We start from the raw sequence: 6,000 nt of genomic DNA, 5'->3' as shown, positions 1-6,000 counted from the left end.
TGCTAGGTGCGTTTTTTATGCTAAACATGTCAGAAAAGCGAAAAAATATATTCACAATGATTGGGAGGAAGAATTATATTTTTCAACGGTGAAAGAAAAACGGCAAAGCGGCACATTGTGGAGAGACACTTCGGTACGTATCACAAAGCTACCATGCTAACCTGCAGCACTGAGGGCAGAACAAGCCATGAGTTAAAGGCAGCTTTGGACAGCAGCAGTCTCTTTTCACGAGGCCGGTGAACAAGTCACAAAAAGCAACGGAAGCTTCATTTAGAGCTGCACATTTTTTAATAAAGAACAAGAAAGCCTTTTCGGACGGAGAGGTCTTGAAAGGTGCAATGATGGTTATTGAAAACACTGTTCATCTCCACTCTCTCCGATGTTACAAAGTTAGTGGTTTGTACAAACAAGATATGATGTGAAGATGAGACAGTTAATGATTTCCTTATTTTTTTTACAGAAATTATACTTTGTACTAAAATATAACTGGTGTGATTTTTGAACAAAATGCTACAAATGTGCTCATTCATACAAAGCTGTCAATAAAGATATTTACAAAAATATCAGAGATGTGATAACTCTGACTTTCAAACGTTGAAATAGATTGAGAACATAAATAAATAATGTTGCATTATTAAATATATCTGTGTGGTAAATCATTGCTAATAATTATTGTGACGAATAATTAACATTAACATGTGATCAGACAGTCTCTTCACATATATGAATATTTATTATGATTGTTATTATTAATGATAATATTATCATTAAAGGTGAACCGTGCAACTATGTTATTCAGGAAGTTTGTATCAAACAAGTAGCCTTTTGTATTATTCAGTACACTTGAAGTACCTATCAGTATCAAAAAGGTTGGTGACCCCTGCTCTAGGAACTACAAGTAACCCTGCATTCTGGGAGCTCAATGCTCTAATTTAAGATATGCTGGAGCCTGAGCATTTTCTTTTACTTTTCTAGCTTTATAAGTCCGGAGAAGGATTTTTAATTATATTCTGTATTTTACCGGGAGCCAGTGCAGAGTAGCTAATACGGAAGTAATATGATTCCGTTTCCTAGTTCTTGTCAATACACGTGCCGCTGCATTTTGGATCAAGTGAAGAGTCCCTGTCACACTTATCCGTATGACAGAAACATATGCCGGCGCATACGAAATATCGGCAATACGCTGGTGTGCGTCAATATAAATTAGGGGTATGTTGGACATAAGTAGTATTCGTTAGGAACACAGCGTTTTTACGCTGGCGTACTGTGTTGAACACTGAAGCAGTAAACATGTGTCGAGCATGTCAAATACGTTTGAGGTATGGCAGTCGTAAATCGATATACGTGACGTGAGCCCTACAGCCAACTTATTGATACCGGGTGGACAACCTATTTGTTAGCTATGCATAAATTATGTCTGTTGGGTCTGTCGTATCTCCAACATATTTAGACGTATGAAAGGGCCATATGTCTGGTCAGAACCGGTAAGATAATATTGTTGTGTTGATGTTTATCATTAACATATAAACATGTCATTAGACCAGTGGTCTTCAAACTTTCTGTGCCAAGGCACACCAAAGACCAAGCCGGGATCTCAAGGCACACTTGTGTTTATATCCAAGCAAATTACAAAAAACATCAACACGGACACCATGACCTCGGATCTCCAGCATCTCTCTGCTATAAATCTTACATCAGTCAATGAATCTGTGGACTTTTACAACAAATCTCTGAGCAGTCTCCTGGATCTCAACGCCCCTGTCAAAACCAGAACAGTCAAATTCTCACGCTCAGCCCCCTGGTACACCTGCGAGCTGCGGAAGATGAAGACAGCGGGGCGTGTCCTCGAGCGGAGCCTCAAGGCTTCAGGTCTCACTGTTCACAGACAGGCATTCCGAGACTACCAACAGGCCTACACAAAGTCCATCAGAGACACACGGTCACTTTTCTACTCCAACATCATCAACAATAGCCCTGGCAACTCCAAGCAACACTTTTCCACAGTAAATCATCTCCTCAAACCTCAAACTCCTTTGCACCAAAACACCACAGAGGAGCAGTGTGGCAATTTCATCGCATTTTTCAGAAAAAAAGTAGATACCATCCGCTCTCTCCTCTCCAACTCCGCTGCTCTGCCAGTCCCGACTGTCAAACCCCAGCCCGGACCTACCCAGCCTCTGCCGCTTCACTGACATCTCGCAGCAAGAGGTTGAGGCCATCATCAAAAAGATGAAACCCTCCACCTGTGCCCTTGACCCATTTCCCACAGCCCTGGTCAAATCTAACATTTGTGTCATAAGTCCCTTCATCACTACAGTGATAAACCACCCCCTCCAGTCTTGTCATGTTCCGTCCCCTTCAAAAACTGCTGTCATTAAACCACTCCTCAAAAATCCCACTTTAGACCCAAATGTCCTTGCCAACTACAGACCCATCTCCAACCTGCCATTTCTATCCAAGGTGCTGGAAAAAGTAGTTGCCACTCAGAATCAGGACCATCTCAACTTCAATAACCTCCTTGAAAAATTCCAGTCTGGTTTTCGCCCTAGCCACAGTACAGAAACTGCCCTTGTTAGGGTCACCAACGATCTGCTGATGACAGCTGACGCTGGATCTCCATCTCTCCTCATCCTCCTTGATCTAACTGCAGCATTTGATACCGTTGATCATGACATCCTCCTCAACCGTCTTCACTCCACAATCGGACTCTCTCACTCGGCACTAAACTGGTTCACCTCATATCTCACTGGGAGGACTGAGCATGTCACCTTGGGAGTGTCAAAACACAAACACACTCTGTCACCTGTGGTGTCCCTCAAGGATATGTCCTGGGCCCCACTCTTTTCACCATCTACATGTCCGCCCTTGGTCGTGTCATCAACCGGCATGAAATATCGTTCCATTGCTATGCTGATGACACACAACTGTACATCAGAACTGACCCAACCCCCTCTGCACTTCTGCCATCATCCACATTAACCACCTGCCAGGAGGAGATAGAGGCGTGGATGAAGCACAATTTCCTCTAATTAAACAGCACTAAAACCGTAGCCCTTCTAGTTGGGACCCCACATCAGGTCCAGTCCTCCTCCATAACCTGCATCACCTTCTCCGTTCAGAACATTCCACTCTCATCAACAGTCACCAATCTGGGTGTTAAAATGGATCCTCACCTGACCTTTGAGGCCCACATCAGACAAACATGCAAGAACTCCTTCTACCACCGCAAAAATATTGCCAAACTCCGCCCCACACTCTCTCCGTCAGATGCTGACGCATATTTTTAACAGAGCATTTTGTTAGACTTCAACCAGTGTTGTCTTGTCTGTCTATCAAATGTTTTTATTTTATTTTTTTAAATGTATATTTTTCTCATTGTTCTTACTCTGTAGCACTTTGAGTTTTGTTTATGCAAATGGAAAGTGTGCTTGTAAATAAAATGTATTATTATTATTATTACCCTCTATTTCACATTTATTTAGCCTTGCTAGCTATTCTCCGTCACATCAGCCTTTGATGTGGAACACAACATAATTTCTGTCAAATGTTGTATTTGTACTATGTTGTTTATCGTGTACACATGACATCTATTGCACGACTGTCCATCCTGGGAGAGGGATCCCTCCTCAGTTGCTCTCCCTGAGGTTTCTTCCATTTTTCCCCCTTTAATTATGGGGTTTCTTTTAGGAAGTTTTTCCTTGTGCGATGCGAGGGTCTAAGGACAGAGAGTGTCGTATGCTGTACAGTCTGTAAAGCACACTGAGACAAATGTATAATTTGTGATATTGGGCTATACAAATAAATTTGATTTGATTTGACTCTAATACTTCCCATCATGCGCAAATGGCTAAAACGGGGCTCACTTTAACAGGTGTCTTTCTTTAATGATTGTTGTCGTTATATGTAGGCCGGAGCATATAAGGCCTATTGTTACTGTGAAATAAGTGTGTAGGACAAAGTACCGATAATGTAATAATTTCCCTGCGCCCCCCCCCTGAAGTTCAAGACGGTTATTCTGTTTTTTATATTCACAACCCACTTGTCACATTGAACAGGTGCTTATGTTATCACATACACTAAACGCTTATGTTATTTAACTCATTAATATATGTGCACGGGGACAGACTAGGATCATACCATTATGTGAAAGAAGGAAGGGGGGCAGACGCTCCAAAGACGGCGGGTGTAGTGGTATAGGCCAGGTACACATGGATGGACGAGTCGCATTTAAATGCAAGCGAATCGGGAGGAAGTGATGAACTGATCGAAAACCAAAAAAGAAGTAATCATGGTATTAATTGTGTTGTGCACTATTATTTGAAACTAACTAATAGTATTGAAGGCTACTCTGACAACACAAATCACCACCTAGTGATATTGCCCCCCTCCAGCAGTAAACCTAGACACAACACTGAGGTACATTACAAATCATTCCTAACCTTGTGTATAGTTAAATGTTAATTGTTTCACAGTCTGACGCGGCATACACTGGCACACCGTTTGGGAACCACTGCATTACACTAACATCAATAATTTGTATTCCCATCAGATTTCCATCTTTTGGGCTGGTTCAAATCCCTGAGGGATACGAACACCTGTCTCCATAAGAACAAGAGTGGGGATAAGGCAGCTGAGCTGACAGAGAGGGAGCGGTGAATCAAGGACAAGTTCGACATATCTGTGACCTCATTCTTTTAATGACTAAATAATCTTATCATATCATATGGTGAAGGAGGCGTGGTCCTCGTTCCGGAGCTCCAGCAGGAGCCGGTCGTATATGCCATACTGCGGTCGCCTACCGATCCATGCTCTGATCCAGATCCTCCTCCGTTACCCTCTTCTCCTCCTTCTCCTACTGGCACGGAGCTGGAAAAGCGCCAATTCATTTACATCATGCTGATGCTGGAGAACGGCTAGGATGTACCCCTGACGCAGCCTCTCCGCATCCTCCATGCTCTCTGATGCTGGGTTGATGTATTCAGCAAGATGTGCTGTGAAGAAGTGAGGATGAGCTACTCACTGGGACCCTATTTATACTCCAACCCCAATATGCTCCAGAAATGATAGCTGTACTGTAGAAACACGTAATTAATAGGTTACTCTGTTGTCACAAATGGGTTACCCACCCGTTATCAATAAATCAGCTGTTGGGTTCACAATCACGTATATCAACGTATATGTATATATATATATACGACTGCTGTACCTCTAACATCATCACGTATGTCTTACGTAACTGACCGTATGCATGAAACTATGACTCACACGTTTTGAACATGCTCAAAATATGTTTATGGCTTCAGCGTTCAACACCATACCCCAGTAACACGGCGTGTTCTTAACGAATACTACTTATGTCCAACATACCCCTAATTTATATTGACGCACACCAGCGTATTGCCGTGTATTTCGTATACACCGGCATTTGTTTCCGCCATACGGACCTGTGTGGCAGAACCAATACGTTATATATTAGTCGAATACGTTTTGTGTAAGTATGGGATATGTTATGTATACGTATCAATACGTTAGACATACGACTCTGTACGTTCCGAATCCAATCTGATCCGATGAAAAGTTGGACGTAGACTCTGACAAATTGTGGGCTGTTTTTCGTACAGGTTTCCTTCCATACGGATATGTGTGATAGGGCCTTAAGCGACTTTTTGGGACAACCTGATAGCAATGAGTTGGACTAGTTTTTCTGCATCATTTTGAGACAGGATGTATCTTATTTTTGCAACGTTACGTAGATGAAAGAAGGCAGTCCTTGAGATTTGTTTTATATGGAAGTTAAAAGAAAGATCATGATCAAAGATAACGCCAAGATTCCTTATGGTGGTGCTGGAGGCCAAATTAAAGTTTCTATGTCATTAGAAACCGCATTACGGAGGCGTTTGGGGTCAAGTATAATAACTTTAGTTGTGTCTGTGTTTAACATCAAAAAGTTGCTAGACATCCACATTTTTATGTCTTTAAGGCATGCTTGAAGTTTAGCTA

This window comes from Cottoperca gobio, chromosome 22 (genome assembly GCF_900634415.1).
Source record: "Cottoperca gobio chromosome 22, fCotGob3.1, whole genome shotgun sequence".
NCBI classification, from domain to species: Eukaryota; Metazoa; Chordata; class Actinopteri; order Perciformes; family Bovichtidae; genus Cottoperca; species Cottoperca gobio.
This window is presented reverse-complemented; position numbering follows the sequence as displayed.